This window comes from Parasteatoda tepidariorum, chromosome 4 (genome assembly GCF_982258835.1).
Source record: "Parasteatoda tepidariorum strain Cologne lab strain chromosome 4, Ptep-v5.0, whole genome shotgun sequence".
NCBI lineage: Eukaryota > Metazoa > Arthropoda > Arachnida > Araneae > Theridiidae > Parasteatoda > Parasteatoda tepidariorum.
This window is the reverse complement of record NC_141758.1, coordinates 103114227-103129116: the sequence shown is the minus strand read 5'-3', so window position 1 is coordinate 103129116 and position 14890 is coordinate 103114227. Positions and strand designations below refer to the sequence as shown.

The window sequence follows — 14890 nt, the reverse complement described above, 5'->3', positions numbered from 1 at the left end:
AATAAGTAATATCAAACGACTTCTTTTAAAGAAAACACATCTCCGAAGCTATTGATATTTAACTATAATTTAAAGAATGAAAGTAAGTCAGAATGGCCGAGTGGTCTAAGGCGCCAGATTTAAGCTCTGGTTCTCGAAAGAGAGCGTGGGTTCGAACCCCACTTCTGACAAGGTATTGCTTTTACTAGTTAACATGATGTAAGATTAAAAGAAACACACTTATGTAAGAATAATAAGTAATATCAAACGACTTCTTTTAAAGAAAACACATCTCCGCAGCTATTGATATTTAACTATAATTTAAAGAATAAAAGTAAGTCAGAATGGCCGAGTGGTCTAAGGCGCCAGATTTAAGCTCTGGTTCTCGAAAGAGAGCGTGGGTTCGAACCCCACTTCTGACAAGGTATTGCTTTTACTAGTTAACATGATGTAAGATTTAAAGAAAAACACTTATGTATGAATAATAAGTAATATCAAACGACTTCTTTTAAAGAAAACACATCTCCGAAGCTATTGATATTTAACTATAATTTAAAGAATAAAAGTAAGTCAGAAAGGCCGAGTGGTCTAAGGCGCCAGATTTAAACTCTGGTTCTCGAAAGAGAGCGTGGGTTCGAACCCCACTTCTGACAAGGTATTGCTTTTACTAGTTAACATGATGCAAGATTAAAAGAAAAACACTTATGTAAGAATAATAAGTAATATCAAACGACTTCTTTTAAAGAAAGCACATCTCTGAAGCTATTGATATTTAACTATAATTTAGAGAATAAAAGTAAGTCAGAATGGCCGAGTGGTCTAAGGCGCCAGATTTAAGCTCTGGTTCTCGAAAGAGAGCGTGGGTTCGAACCCCACTTCTGACAAGGTTTTGCTTTTACTAGTTAACATGATGTTAGATTAAAACAAAAACACTTATGTAAGAATAATAAGTAATATCAAACGACTTCTTCGAACCCCACTTCTGACAAGGTATTGCTTTTACTAGTTAACATGATGTAAGATTAAAAGAAACACACTTATGTAAGAATAATAAGTAATATCAAACGACTTCTTTTAAAGAAAACACATCAAACGACTTCTTTTAAAGAAAACACATCTCCGAAGCTATTGATATTTAACTATAATTTAAAGATTAAAAGTAAGTCAGAATGGCCGAGTGGTCTAAGGCGCCAGATTTAAGCTCTGGTTCTCGAAAGAGAGCGTGGGTTCGAACCCCACTTCTGACAAGGTTTTGCTTTTACTAGTTAACATGATGTTAGATTAAAACAAAAACACTTATGTAAGAATAATAAGTAATATCAAACGACTTCTTTTAAAGAAAACACATCTCCGAAGCTATTGATATTTAACTATAATTTAAAGAATAAAAGTAAGTCAGAATGGCCGAGTGGTCTAAGGCGCCAGATTTAAGCTCTGGTTCTCGAAAGACAGCGTGGGTTCGAACCCCACTTCTAACAAGGTATTGCTTTTACTTGTTAACATGATGTAAGATTAAAAGAAAAACACTTATGTAAGAATAATAAGTAATATCAAACGACTTCTTTTAAAGAAAACACATCTCTGAAGCTATTGATATTTAACTATAATTTAAAGAATAAAAGTAAGTCAGAATGGCCGAGTGGTCTAAGGCGCCAGATTTAAGCTCTGGTTCTCGAAAGAGAGCGTGGGTTCGAACCCCACTTCTGACAAGGTATTGCTTTTACTAGTTAACATGATGTAAGATTAAAAGAAAAACACTTATGTAAGAATAATAAGTAATATCAAACGACTTCTTTTAAAGAAAACACATCTCCGAAGCTATTGATATTTAACTATAATTTAAAGAATGAAAGAGAGTCAGAATGGCCGAGTGGTCTAAGGCGCCAGATTTAAGCTCTGGTTCTCGAAAGAGAGCGTGGGTTCGAACCCCACTTCTGACAAGGTATTGCTTTTACTAGTTAACATGATGTAAGATTAAAAGAAAAACACTTATGTAAGAATAATAAGTAATTTCAAACGACTTCTTTTAAAGAAAACACATCTCCGAAGCTATTGATATTTAACTATAATTTAAGGAATAAAAGTAAGTCAGACTGACAGAGTGGTCTAAGGCGCCAGATTTAAGCTCTGGTTCTCGAAAGAGAGCGTGGGTTCGAACCCCACTTCTGACAAGGTATTGCTTTTACTAGTTAACATGATGTAAGATTAAAAGAAAAATACTTATGTAAGAATAATAAGTAATATCAAACGACTTCTTTTAAAGAAAACACATCTCTGAAGCTATTGATATTTAACTATAATTTAAAGAATGAAAGTAAGTCAGAATGGCCGAGTGGTCTAGCGCCAGATTTAAGCTCTGGTTCTCGAAAGAGAGCATGGGTTCGAACCCCACTTCTGACAAGGTATTGCTTTTACTAGTTAACATGACGTAAGATTAAAAGAAAAACACTTATGAAAGAATAATAAGTAATATCAAACGGCTTCTTTTAAAGAAAACACATCTCCGAAGCTATTGATATTTAACTATAATTTAAAGAATGAAAGTAAGTCAGAATGGCCGAGTGGTCTAAGGCGCCAGATTTAAGCTCTGGTTCTCGAAAGAGAGCGTGGGTTCGAACCCCACTTCTGACAAGGTATTGCTTTTACTAGTTAACATGATGTAAGATTAAAAGAAACACACTTATGTAAGAATAATAAGTAATATCAAACGACTTCTTTTAAAGAAAACACATCTCCGAAGCTATTGATATTTAACTATAATTTAAAGAATAAAAGTAACTCAGAATGGCCGAGTGGTCTAAGGCGCCAGATTTAAGCTCTGGTTCTCGAAAGAGAGCGTGGGTTCGAACCCCACTTCTGACAAGGTATTGCTTTTACTAGTTAACATGATGCAAGATTAAAAGAAAAACACTTATGTAAGAATAATAAGTAATATCAAACGACTTCTTTTAAAGAAAGCACATCTCCGAAGCTATTGGTATTTAACTATAATTTAAAGAATAAAAGTAAGTCAGAAAGGCCGAGTGGTCTAAGGCGCCAGATTTAAGCTCTGGTTCTCGAAAGAGAGCGTGGGTTCAAACCCCACTTCTGACAAGGTATTGCTTTTACTAGTTAACATGATGCAAGATTAAAAGAAAAACACTTATGTAAGAATAATAAGTAATATCAAACGACTTCTTTTAAAGAAAGCACATCTCTGAAGCTATTGATATTTAACTATAATTTAGAGAATAAAAGTAAGTCAGAATGGCCGAGTGGTCTAAGGCGCCAGATTTAAGCTCTGGTTCTCGAAAGAGAGCGTGGGTTCGAACCCCACTTCAGACAAGGTTTTGCTTTTACTAGTTAACATGATGTTAGATTAAAACAAAAACACTTATGTAAGAATAATAAGTAATATCAAACGACTTCTTCGAACCCCACTTCTGACAAGGTATTGCTTTTACTAGTTAACATGATGTAAGATTAAAAGAAACACACTTATGTAAGAATAATAAGTAATATCAAACGACTTCTTTTAAAGAAAACACATCTCCGAAGCTATTGATATTTAACTATAATTTAAAGATTAAAAGTAAGTCAGAATGGCCGAGTGGTCTAAGGCGCCAGATTTAAGCTCTGGTTCTCAAAAGAGAGCGTGGGTTCGAACCCCACTTCTGACAAGGTTTTGCTTTTACTAGTTAACATGATGTTAGATTAAAACAAAAACACTTATGTAAGAATAATAAGTAATATCAAACGACTTCTTTTAAAGAAAACACATCTCCGAAGCTATTGATATTTAACTATAATTTAAAGAATAAAAGTAAGTCAGAATGGCCGAGTGGTCTAAGGCGCCAGATTTAAGCTCTGGTTATCGAAAGACAGCGTGGGTTCGAACCCCACTTCTAACAAGGTATTGCTTTTACTTGTTAACATGATGTAAGATTAAAAGAAAAACACTTATGTAAGAATAATAAGTAATATCAAACGACTTCTTTTAAAGAAAACACATCTCTGAAGCTATTGATATTTAACTATAATTTAACGAATAAAAGTAAGTCAGAATGGCCGAGTGGTCTAAGGCGCCAGATTTAAGCTCTGGTTCTCGAAAGAGAGCGTGGGTTCGAACCCCACTTCTGACAAGGTATTGCTTTTACTAGTTAACATGATGTAAGATTAAAAGAAAAACACTTATGTAAGAATAATAAGTAATATCAAACGACTTCTTTTAAAGAAAACACATCTCCGAAGCTATTGATATTTAACTATAATTTAAAGAATGAAAGAGAGTCAGAATGGCCGAGTGGTCTAAGGCGCCAGATTTAAGCTCTGGTTCTCGAAAGAGAGCGTGGGTTCGAACCCCACTTCTGACAAGGTATTGCTTTTACTAGTTAACATGATGTAAGATTAAAAGAAAAACACTTATGTAAGAATAATAAGTAATTTCAAACGACTTCTTTTAAAGAAAACACATCTCCGAAGCTATTGATATTTAACTATAATTTAAGGAATAAAAGTAAGTCAGAATGACAGAGTGGTCTAAGGCGCCAGATTTAAGCTCTGGTTCTCGAAAGAGAGCGTGGGTTCGAACCCCACTTCTGACAAGGTATTGCTTTTACTAGTTAACATGATGTAAGATTAAAAGAAAAATACTTATGTAAGAATAATAAGTAATATCAAACGACTTCTTTTAAAGAAAACACATCTCTGAAGCTATTGATATTTAACTATAATTTAAAGAATGAAAGCAAGTCAGAATGGCCGAGTGGTCTAGCGCCAGATTTAAGCTCTGGTTCTCGAAGGAGAGCGTGGGTTCAAACCCCACTTCTGACAAGGTATTGCTTTTACTAGTTAACATGACGTAAGATTAAAAGAAAAACACTTATGAAAGAATAATAAGTAATATCAAACGGCTTCTTTTAAAGAAAACACATCTCCGAAGCTATTGATATTTAACTATAATTTAAAGAATGAAAGTAAGTCAGAATGGCCGAGTGGTCTAAGGCGCCAGATTTAAGCTCTGGTTCTCGAAAGAGAGCGTGGGTTCGAACCCCACTTCTGACAAGGTATTGCTTTTACTAGTTAACATGATGTAAGATTAAAAGAAACACACTTATGTAAGAATAATAAGTAATATCAAACGACTTCTTTTAAAGAAAACACATCTCCGAAGCTATTGATATTTAACTATAATTTAAAGAATGAAAGAGAGTCAGAATGGCCGAGTGGTCTAAGGCGCCAGATTTAAGCTCTGGTTCTCGAAAGAGAGCGTGGGTTCGAACCCCACTTCTGACAAGGTATTGCTTTTACTAGTTAACATGATGTAAGATTAAAAGAAAAACACTTATGTAAGAATAATAAGTAATATCAAACGACTTCTTTTAAAGAAAACACATCTCTGAAGCTATTGATATTTAACTATAATTTAAAGAATAAAAGTAAGTCAGAATGGCCGCCAGATTTAAGCTCTGGTTCTCGAAAGAGAGCGTGGGTTCGAACCCCACTTCTGACAAGGTATTGCTTTTACTAGTTAACACAATGTAAGATTAAAAGAAAAAGACTTATGTAAGAATAATAAGTAATATCAAATGACTTCTTTTAAAGAAAACACATCTCCGAAGCTATTGATATTTAACTATAATTTAAAGATTAAAAGTAATTTTTATGGCCGAGTGGTGCAAGGCGCCAGATTTAAGCTCTGGTTCTCGAACGAGAGCGTGGGTTCAAACCCCACTTCTGACAAGGTATTGCTTTTACTAGTTAACATGATGTAAGATTAAAAGAAAAACACTTATGTAAGAATAATAAGTAATATCAAACGACTTCTTTTAAAGAAAACACATCTCCGAAGCTATTGATATTTAACTATAATTTAAAGAATGAAAGTGAGTCAGAATGGCCGAGTGGTATAAGGCGCCAGATTTAAGCTCTGGTTCTCGAAAGAGAGCGTGGGTTCGAACCCCACTTCTGACAAGGTATTGCTTTTACTAGTTAACATGATGTAAGATTAAAAGAAAAACACTTATGTAAGAATAATAAGTAATTTCAAACGACTTCTTTTAAAGAAAACACATCTCCGAAGCTATTGATATTTAACTATAATTTAAGGAATAAAAGTAAGTCAGAATGACAGAGTGGTCTAAGGCGCCAGATTTAAGCTCTGGTTCTCGAAAGAGAGCGTGGGTTCGAACCCCACTTCTGACAAGGTATTGCTTTTACTAGTTAACATGATGTAAGATTAAAAGAAAAAGACTTATGTAAGAATAATAAGTAATATCAAACGACTTCTTTTAAAGAAAACACATCTCTGAAGCTATTGATATTTAACTATAATTTAAAGAATAAAAGTAAGTCAGAATGGCCGAGTGGTCTAAGGCGGCAGATTTAAGCTCTGGTTCTCGAAAGAGAGCGTGGGTTCGAACCCCACTTCTGACAAGGTATTGCTTTTACTAGTTAACATAATGTAAGATTAAAAGAAAAAGACTTATGTAAGAATAATAAGTAATATCAAATGAATTCTTTTAAAGAAAACACATCTCCGAAGCTATTGATATTTAACTATAATTTAAAGAATAAAAGTAAGTCAGAATGGCCGAGTGGTCTAAGGCGCCAGATTTAAGCTCTGGTTCTCGAAAGAGAGCGTGGGTTCGAACCCCACTTCTGACAAGGTATTGCTTTTACTAGTTAACATGATGTAAGATTAAAAGAAAAACACTTATGTAAGAATAATAAGTAATATCAAACGACTTCTTTTAAGGAAAACTCATCTCTGAAGCTATTGATATTTACCTATAATTTAAAGAATAAAAGTAAGTCAGAATTTCCGAGTGGTCTAAGGCGCCAGATTTAAGCTCTGGTTCTCGAAAGAGAGCGTGGGTTCGAACCCCACTTCTGACAAGGCATTGCTTTTACTAGTGAACATGATGTAAGATTAAAAGAAAAACACTTATGTAAGAATAATAAGTAATATCAAACGACTTCTTTTAAAGAAAACACATCTCCGAAGCTATTGATATTTAACTATAATTTAAAGAATGAAAGTAAGTCAGAATGGCCGAGTGGTCTAAGGCGCCAGATTTAAGCTCTGGTTCTCGAAAGAGAGCGTGGGTTCGAACCCCACTTCTGACAAGGTATTGCTTTTACTAGTTAACATGATGCAAGATTAAAAGAAAAACACTTATGTAAGAATAATAAGTAATATCAAACGACTTCTTTTAAAGAAAGCACATCTCTGAAGCTATTGATATTTAACTATAATTTAGAGAATAAAAGTAAGTCAGAATGGCCGAGTGGTCTAAGGCGCCAGATTTAAGCTCTGGTTCTCGAAAGAGAGCGTGGGTTCGAACCCCACTTCTGACAAGGTATTGCTTTTACTAGTTAACATGATGTAAGATTAAAAGAAAAACACTTATGTAAGAATAATAAGTAATATCAAACGACTTCTTTTAAAGAAAACACATCTCCGAAGCTATTGATATTTAACTATAATTTAAAGAATGAAAGTGAGTCAGAATGGCCGAGTGGTCTAAGGCGCCAGATTTAAGCTCTGGTTCTCGAAAGAGAGCGTGGGTTCGAACCCCACTTCTGACAAGGTATTGCTTTTACTAGTTAACATGATGTAAGATTAAAAGAAAAACACTTATGTAAGAATAATAAGTAATTTCAAACGACTTCTTTTAAAGAAAACACATCTCCGAAGCTATTGATATTTAACTATAATTTAAGGAATAAAAGTAAGTCAGAATGACAGAGTGGTCTAAGGCGCCAGATTTAAGCTCTGGTTCTCGAAAGAGAGCGTGGGTTCGAACCCCACTTCTGACAAGGTATTGCTTTTACTAGTTAACATGATGTAAGATTAAAAGAAAAAGACTTATGTAAGAATAATAAGTAATATCAAACGACTTCTTTTAAAGAAAACACATCTCTGAAGCTATTGATATTTAACTATAATTTAAAGAATGAAAGTAAGTCAGAATGGCCGAGTGGTCTAGCGCCAGATTTAAGCTCTGGTTCTCGAAAGAGAGCGTGGGTTCGAACCCCACTTCTGACAAGGTATTGCTTTTACTAGTTAACATGACGTAAGATTAAAAGAAAAACACTTATGTAAGAATAATAAGTAATATCAAACGACTTCTTTTAAGGAAAACTCATCTCTGAAGCTATTGATATTTACCTATAATTTAAAGAATAAAAGTAAGTCAGAATTTCCGAGTGGTCTAAGGCGCCAGATTTAAGCTCTGGTTCTCGAAAGAGAGCGTGGGTTCGAACCCCACTTCTGACAAGGCATTGCTTTTACTAGTGAACATGATGTAAGATTAAAAGAAAAACACTTATGTAAGAATAATAAGTAATATCAAACGACTTCTTTTAAAGAAAACACATCTCCGAAGCTATTGATATTTAACTATAATTTAAAGAATGAAAGTAAGTCAGAATGGCCGAGTGGTCTAAGGCGCCAGATTTAAGCTCTGGTTCTCGAAAGAGAGCGTGGGTTCGAACCCCACTTCTGACAAGGTATTGCTTTTACTAGTTAACATGATGCAAGATTAAAAGAAAAACACTTATGTAAGAATAATAAGTAATATCAAACGACTTCTTTTAAAGAAAGCACATCTCTGAAGCTATTGATATTTAACTATAATTTAGAGAATAAAAGTAAGTCAGAATGGCCGAGTGGTCTAAGGCGCCAGATTTAAGCTCTGGTTCTCGAAAGAGAGCGTGGGTTCGAACCCCACTTCTGACAAGGTATTGCTTTTACTAGTTAACATGATGTAAGATTAAAAGAAAAACACTTATGTAAGAATAATAAGTAATATCAAACGACTTCTTTTAAAGAAAACACATCTCCGAAGCTATTGATATTTAACTATAATTTAAAGAATGAAAGTGAGTCAGAATGGCCGAGTGGTCTAAGGCGCCAGATTTAAGCTCTGGTTCTCGAAAGAGAGCGTGGGTTCGAACCCCACTTCTGACAAGGTATTGCTTTTACTAGTTAACATGATGTAAGATTAAAAGAAAAACACTTATGTAAGAATAATAAGTAATTTCAAACGACTTCTTTTAAAGAAAACACATCTCCGAAGCTATTGATATTTAACTATAATTTAAGGAATAAAAGTAAGTCAGAATGACAGAGTGGTCTAAGGCGCCAGATTTAAGCTCTGGTTCTCGAAAGAGAGCGTGGGTTCGAACCCCACTTCTGACAAGGTATTGCTTTTACTAGTTAACATGATGTAAGATTAAAAGAAAAAGACTTATGTAAGAATAATAAGTAATATCAAACGACTTCTTTTAAAGAAAACACATCTCTGAAGCTATTGATATTTAACTATAATTTAAAGAATGAAAGTAAGTCAGAATGGCCGAGTGGTCTAGCGCCAGATTTAAGCTCTGGTTCTCGAAAGAGAGCGTGGGTTCGAACCCCACTTCTGACAAGGTATTGCTTTTACTAGTTAACATGACGTAAGATTAAAAGAAAAACACTTATGAAAGAATAATAAGTAATATCAAACGGCTTCTTTTAAAAAAAACACATCTCCGAAGCTATTGATATTTAACTATAATTTAAAGAATGAAAGTAAGTCAGAATGGCCGAGTGGTCTAAGGCGCCAGATTTAAGCTCTGGTTCTCGAAAGAGAGCGGGGTTCGAACCCCACTTCTGACAAGGTATTGCTTTTACTAGTTAACATGATGTAAGATTAAAAGAAACACACTTATGTAAGAATAATAAGTAATATCAAACGACTTCTTTTAAAGAAAACACATCTCCGAAGCTATTGATATTTAACTATAATTTAAAGAATAAAAGTAAGTCAGAATGGCCGAGTGGTCTAAGGCGCCAGATTTAAGCTCTGGTTCTCGAAAGAGAGCGTGGGTTCGAACCCCACTTCTGACAAGGTATTGCTTTTACTAGTTAACATGATGTAAGATTTAAAGAAAAACACTTATGTATGAATAATAAGTAATATCAAACGACTTCTTTTAAAGAAAACACATCTCCGAAGCTATTGATATTTAACTATAATTTAAAGAATAAAAGTAAGTCAGAAAGGCCGAGTGGTCTAAGGCGCCAGATTTAAACTCTGGTTCTCGAAAGAGAGCGTGGGTTCGAACCCCACTTCTGACAAGGTATTGCTTTTAATAGTTAACATGATGCAAGATTAAAAGAAAAACACTTATGTAAGAATAATAAGTAATATCAAACGACTTCTTTTAAAGAAAGCACATCTCTGAAGCTATTGATATTTAACTATAATTTAGAGAATAAAAGTAAGTCAGAATGGCCGAGTGGTCTAAGGCGCCAGATTTAAGCTCTGGTTCTCGAAAGAGAGCGTGGGTTCGAACCCCACTTCTGACAAGGTTTTGCTTTTACTAGTTAACATGATGTTAGATTAAAACAAAAACACTTATGTAAGAATAATAAGTAATATCAAACGACTTCTTCGAACCCCATTTCTGACAAGGTATTGCTTTTACTAGTTAACATGATGTAAGATTAAAAGAAACACACTTATGTAAGAATAATAAGTAATATCAAACGACTTCTTTTAAAGAAAACACATCTCCGAAGCTATTGATATTTAACTATAATTTAAAGATTAAAAGTAAGTCAGAATGGCCGAGTGGTCTAAGGCGCCAGATTTAAGCTCTGGTTCTCGAAAGAGAGCGTGGGTTCGAACCCCACTTCTGACAAGGTTTTGCTTTTACTAGTTAACATGATGTTAGATTAAAACAAAAACACTTATGTAAGAATAATAAGTAATATCAAACGACTTCTTTTAAAGAAAACACATCTCCGAAGCTATTGATATTTGACTATAATTTAAAGAATAAAAGTAAGTCAGAATGGCCGAGTGGTCTAAGGCGCCAGATTTAAGCTCTGGTTCTCGAAAGACAGCGTGGGTTCGAACCCCACTTCTAACAAGGTATTGCTTTTACTTGTTAACATGATGTAAGATTAAAAGAAAAACACTTATGTAAGAATAATAAGTAATATCAAACGACTTCTTTTAAAGAAAACACATCTCTGAAGCTATTGATATTTAACTATAATTTAAAGAATAAAAGTAAGTCAGAATGGCCGAGTGGTCTAAGGCGCCAGATTTAAGCTCTGGTTCTCGAAAGAGAGCGTGGGTTCGAACCCCACTTCTGACAAGGTATTGCTTTTACTAGTTAACATGATGTAAGATTAAAAGAAAAACACTTATGTAAGAATAATAAGTAATATCAAACGACTTCTTTTAAAGAAAACACATCTCCGAAGCTATTGATATTTAACTATAATTTAAAGAATGAAAGAGAGTCAGAATGGCCGAGTGGTCTAAGGCGCCAGATTTAAGCTCTGGTTCTCGAAAGAGAGCGTGGGTTCAAACCCCAGTTCTGACAAGGTATTACTTTTACTAGTTAACATGATGTAAGATTAAAAGAAAAACACTTATGTAAGAATAATAAGTAATTTCAAACGACTTCTTTTAAAGAAAACACATCTCCGAAGCTATTGATATTTAACTATAATTTAAGGAATAAAAGTAAGTCAGACTGACAGAGTGGTCTAAGGCGCCAGATTTAAGCTCTGGTTCTCGAAAGAGAGCGTGGGTTCGAACCCCACTTCCGACAAGGTATTGCTTTTACTAGTTAACATGATGTAAGATTAAAAGAAAAATACTTATGTAAGAATAGAAAGTAATATCAAACGACTTCTTTTAAAGAAAACACATCTCTGAAGCTATTGATATTTAACTATAATTTAAAGAATGAAAGTAAGTCAGAATGGCCGAGTGGTCTAGCGCCAGATTTAAGCTCTGGTTCTCGAAAGAGAGCGTGGGTTCGAACCCCACTTCTGACAAGGTATTGCTTTTACTAGTTAACATGACGTAAGATTAAAAGAAAAACACTTATGAAAGAATAATAAGTAATATCAAACGGCTTCTTTTAAAGAAAACACATCTCCGAAGCTATTGATATTTAACTATAATTTAAAGAATGAAAGTAAGTCAGAATGGCCGAGTGGTCTAAGGCGCCAGATTTAAGCTCTGGTTCTCGAAAGAGAGCGTGGGTTCGAACCCCACTTCTGACAAGGTATTGCTTTTACTAGTTAACATGATGTAAGATTAAAAGAAACACACTTATGTAAGAATAATAAGTAATATCAAACGACTTCTTTTAAAGAAAACACATCTCCGAAGCTATTGATATTTAACTATAATTTAAAGAATAAAAGTAACTCAGAATGGCCGAGTGGTCTAAGGCGCCAGATTTAAGCTCTGGTTCTCGAAAGAGAGCGTGGGTTCGAACCCCACTTCTGACAAGGTATTGCTTTTACTAGTTAACATGATGTTAGATTTAAAGAAAAACACTTATGTAAGAATAATAAGTAATTTCAAACGACTTCTTTTAAAGAAAACACATCTCCGAAGCTATTGATATTTAACTATAATTTAAGGAATAAAAGTAAGTCAGAATGACAGAGTGGTCTAAGGCGCCAGATTTAAGCTCTGGTTCTCGAAAGAGAGCGTGGGTTCGAACCCCACTTCTGACAAGGTATTGCTTTTACTAGTTAACATGATGTAAGATTAAAAGAAAAATACTTATGTAAGAATAATAAGTAATATCAAACGACTTCTTTTAAAGAAAACACATCTCTGAAGCTATTGATATTTAACTATAATTTAAAGAATGAAAGTAAGTCAGAATGGCCGAGTGGTCTAGCGCCAGATTTAAGCTCTGGTTCTCGAAGGAGAGCGTGGGTTCGAACCCCACTTCTGACAAGGTATTGCTTTTACTAGTTAACATGACGTAAGATTAAAAGAAAAACACTTATGAAAGAATAATAAGTAATATCAAACGGCTTCTTTTAAAGAAAACACATCTCCGAAGCTATTGATATTTAACTATAATTTAAAGAATGAAAGTAAGTCAGAATGGCCGAGTGGTCTAAGGCGCCAGATTTAAGCTCTGGTTCTCGAAAGAGAGCGTGGGTTCGAACCCCACTTCTGACAAGGTATTGCTTTTACTAGTTAACATGATGTAAGATTAAAAGAAACACACTTATGTAAGAATAATAAGTAATATCAAACGACTTCTTTTAAAGAAAACACATCTCCGAAGCTATTGATATTTAACTATAATTTAAAGAATGAAAGAGAGTCAGAATGGCCGAGTGGTCTAAGGCGCCAGATTTAAGCTCTGGTTCTCGAAAGAGAGCGTGGGTTCGAACCCCACTTCTGACAAGGTATTGCTTTTACTAGTTAACATGATGTAAGATTAAAAGAAAAACACTTATGTAAGAATAATAAGTAATATCAAACGACTTCTTTTAAAGAAAACACATCTCTGAAGCTATTGATATTTAACTATAATTTAAAGAATAAAAGTAAGTCAGAATGGCCGCCAGATTTAAGCTCTGGTTCTCGAAAGAGAGCGTGGGTTCGAACCCCACTTCTGACAAGATATTGCTTTTACTAGTTAACACAATGTAAGATTAAAAGAAAAAGACTTATGTAAGAATAATAAGTAATATCAAATGACTTCTTTTAAAGAAAACACATCTCCGAAGCTATTGATATTTAACTATAATTTAAAGATTAAAAGTAATTTTTATGGCCGAGTGGTGCAAGGCGCCAGATTTAAGCTCTGGTTCTCGAACGAGAGCGTGGGTTCAAACCCCACTTCTGACAAGGTATTGCTTTTACTAGTTAACATGATGTAAGATTAAAAGAAAAACACTTATGTAAGAATAATAAGTAATATCAAACGACTTCTTTTAAAGAAAACACATCTCCGAAGCTATTGATATTTAACTATAATTTAAAGAATGAAAGTGAGTCAGAATGGCCGAGTGGTATAAGGCGCCAGATTTAAGCTCTGGTTCTCGAAAGAGAGCGTGGGTTCGAACCCCACTTCTGACAAGGTATTGCTTTTACTAGTTAACATGATGTAAGATTAAAAAAAAAACACTTATGTAAGAATAATAAGTAATTTCAAACGACTTCTTTTAAAGAAAACACATCTCCGAAGCTATTGATATTTAACTATAATTTAAGGAATAAAAGTAAGTCAGAATGACAGAGTGGTCTAAGGCGCCAGATTTAAGCTCTGGTTCTCGAAAGAGAGCGTGGGTTCGAACCCCACTTCTGACAAGGTATTGCTTTTACTAGTTAACATGATGTAAGATTAAAAGAAAAAGACTTATGTAAGAATAATAAGTAATATCAAACGACTTCTTTTAAAGAAAACACATCTCTGAAGCTATTGATATTTAACTATAATTTAAAGAATAAAAGTAAGTCAGAATGGCCGAGTGGTCTAAGGCGGCAGATTTAAGCTCTGGTTCTCGAAAGAGAGCGTGGGTTCGAACCCCACTTCTGACAAGGTATTGCTTTTACTAGTTAACATAATGTAAGATTAAAAGAAAAAGACTTATGTAAGAATAATAAGTAATATCAAATGAATTCTTTTAAAGAAAACACATCTCCGAAGCTATTGATATTTAACTATAATTTAAAGAATAAAAGTAAGTCAGAATGGCCGAGTGGTCTAACGCGCCAGATTTAAGCTCTGGTTCTCGAAAGAGAGCGTGGGTTCGAACCCCACTTCTGACAAGGTATTGCTTTTACTAGTTAACATGATGTAAGATTAAAAGAAAAACACTTATGTAAGAATAATAAGTAATATCAAACGACTTCTTTTAAGGAAAACTCATCTCTGAAGCTATTGATATTTACCTATAATTTAAAGAATAAAAGTAAGTCAGAATTTCCGAGTGGTCTAAGGCGCCAGATTTAAGCTCTGGTTCTCGAAAGAGAGCGTGGGTTCGAACCCCACTTCTGACAAGGCATTGCTTTTACTAGTGAACATGATGTAAGATTAAAAGAAAAACACTTATGTAAGAATAATAAGTAATATCAAACGACTTCTTTTAAAGAAAACACAT

At 34.2% G+C, this 14890-nt stretch overlaps 1 protein-coding gene and 28 non-coding genes across 30 annotated transcripts in view; 28 read left to right on the top strand and 1 right to left on the bottom strand.

Annotated features, from left to right (window-relative positions):
- Nucleotides 1–14890, bottom strand: part of LOC107444341 (uncharacterized) — a 246621-nt gene that overhangs the window by 115475 nt on the left and 116256 nt on the right. The window lies entirely within an intron of this gene.
- On the top strand, nucleotides 87–170 carry TRNAL-UAA (transfer RNA leucine (anticodon UAA)). The gene has a single exon. It is a non-coding gene; the product is annotated as a tRNA-Leu (tRNA).
- Nucleotides 318–401, top strand: TRNAL-UAA (transfer RNA leucine (anticodon UAA)). Its single transcript has one exon. It is a non-coding gene; the product is annotated as a tRNA-Leu (tRNA).
- On the top strand, nucleotides 780–863 carry TRNAL-UAA (transfer RNA leucine (anticodon UAA)). Its single transcript has one exon. It is a non-coding gene; the product is annotated as a tRNA-Leu (tRNA).
- Nucleotides 1143–1226, top strand: TRNAL-UAA (transfer RNA leucine (anticodon UAA)). Its single transcript has one exon. It is a non-coding gene; the product is annotated as a tRNA-Leu (tRNA).
- Nucleotides 1605–1688, top strand: TRNAL-UAA (transfer RNA leucine (anticodon UAA)). The gene has a single exon. It is a non-coding gene; the product is annotated as a tRNA-Leu (tRNA).
- On the top strand, nucleotides 1836–1919 carry TRNAL-UAA (transfer RNA leucine (anticodon UAA)). The gene has a single exon. It is a non-coding gene; the product is annotated as a tRNA-Leu (tRNA).
- Nucleotides 2527–2610, top strand: TRNAL-UAA (transfer RNA leucine (anticodon UAA)). Its single transcript has one exon. It is a non-coding gene; the product is annotated as a tRNA-Leu (tRNA).
- Nucleotides 3555–3638, top strand: TRNAL-UAA (transfer RNA leucine (anticodon UAA)). Its single transcript has one exon. It is a non-coding gene; the product is annotated as a tRNA-Leu (tRNA).
- On the top strand, nucleotides 4017–4100 carry TRNAL-UAA (transfer RNA leucine (anticodon UAA)). Its single transcript has one exon. It is a non-coding gene; the product is annotated as a tRNA-Leu (tRNA).
- Nucleotides 4248–4331, top strand: TRNAL-UAA (transfer RNA leucine (anticodon UAA)). Its single transcript has one exon. It is a non-coding gene; the product is annotated as a tRNA-Leu (tRNA).
- Nucleotides 4939–5022, top strand: TRNAL-UAA (transfer RNA leucine (anticodon UAA)). Its single transcript has one exon. It is a non-coding gene; the product is annotated as a tRNA-Leu (tRNA).
- TRNAL-UAA (transfer RNA leucine (anticodon UAA)) lies at nucleotides 5170–5253 on the top strand. The gene has a single exon. It is a non-coding gene; the product is annotated as a tRNA-Leu (tRNA).
- On the top strand, nucleotides 5848–5931 carry TRNAL-UAA (transfer RNA leucine (anticodon UAA)). The gene has a single exon. It is a non-coding gene; the product is annotated as a tRNA-Leu (tRNA).
- Nucleotides 6541–6624, top strand: TRNAL-UAA (transfer RNA leucine (anticodon UAA)). The gene has a single exon. It is a non-coding gene; the product is annotated as a tRNA-Leu (tRNA).
- Nucleotides 7003–7086, top strand: TRNAL-UAA (transfer RNA leucine (anticodon UAA)). Its single transcript has one exon. It is a non-coding gene; the product is annotated as a tRNA-Leu (tRNA).
- TRNAL-UAA (transfer RNA leucine (anticodon UAA)) lies at nucleotides 7234–7317 on the top strand. The gene has a single exon. It is a non-coding gene; the product is annotated as a tRNA-Leu (tRNA).
- Nucleotides 7465–7548, top strand: TRNAL-UAA (transfer RNA leucine (anticodon UAA)). Its single transcript has one exon. It is a non-coding gene; the product is annotated as a tRNA-Leu (tRNA).
- On the top strand, nucleotides 8387–8470 carry TRNAL-UAA (transfer RNA leucine (anticodon UAA)). Its single transcript has one exon. It is a non-coding gene; the product is annotated as a tRNA-Leu (tRNA).
- On the top strand, nucleotides 8618–8701 carry TRNAL-UAA (transfer RNA leucine (anticodon UAA)). The gene has a single exon. It is a non-coding gene; the product is annotated as a tRNA-Leu (tRNA).
- TRNAL-UAA (transfer RNA leucine (anticodon UAA)) lies at nucleotides 8849–8932 on the top strand. Its single transcript has one exon. It is a non-coding gene; the product is annotated as a tRNA-Leu (tRNA).
- TRNAL-UAA (transfer RNA leucine (anticodon UAA)) lies at nucleotides 9770–9853 on the top strand. Its single transcript has one exon. It is a non-coding gene; the product is annotated as a tRNA-Leu (tRNA).
- On the top strand, nucleotides 10232–10315 carry TRNAL-UAA (transfer RNA leucine (anticodon UAA)). Its single transcript has one exon. It is a non-coding gene; the product is annotated as a tRNA-Leu (tRNA).
- Nucleotides 10567–10650, top strand: TRNAL-UAA (transfer RNA leucine (anticodon UAA)). The gene has a single exon. It is a non-coding gene; the product is annotated as a tRNA-Leu (tRNA).
- On the top strand, nucleotides 11029–11112 carry TRNAL-UAA (transfer RNA leucine (anticodon UAA)). The gene has a single exon. It is a non-coding gene; the product is annotated as a tRNA-Leu (tRNA).
- Nucleotides 11951–12034, top strand: TRNAL-UAA (transfer RNA leucine (anticodon UAA)). The gene has a single exon. It is a non-coding gene; the product is annotated as a tRNA-Leu (tRNA).
- Nucleotides 12873–12956, top strand: TRNAL-UAA (transfer RNA leucine (anticodon UAA)). The gene has a single exon. It is a non-coding gene; the product is annotated as a tRNA-Leu (tRNA).
- TRNAL-UAA (transfer RNA leucine (anticodon UAA)) lies at nucleotides 13104–13187 on the top strand. Its single transcript has one exon. It is a non-coding gene; the product is annotated as a tRNA-Leu (tRNA).
- TRNAL-UAA (transfer RNA leucine (anticodon UAA)) lies at nucleotides 13782–13865 on the top strand. The gene has a single exon. It is a non-coding gene; the product is annotated as a tRNA-Leu (tRNA).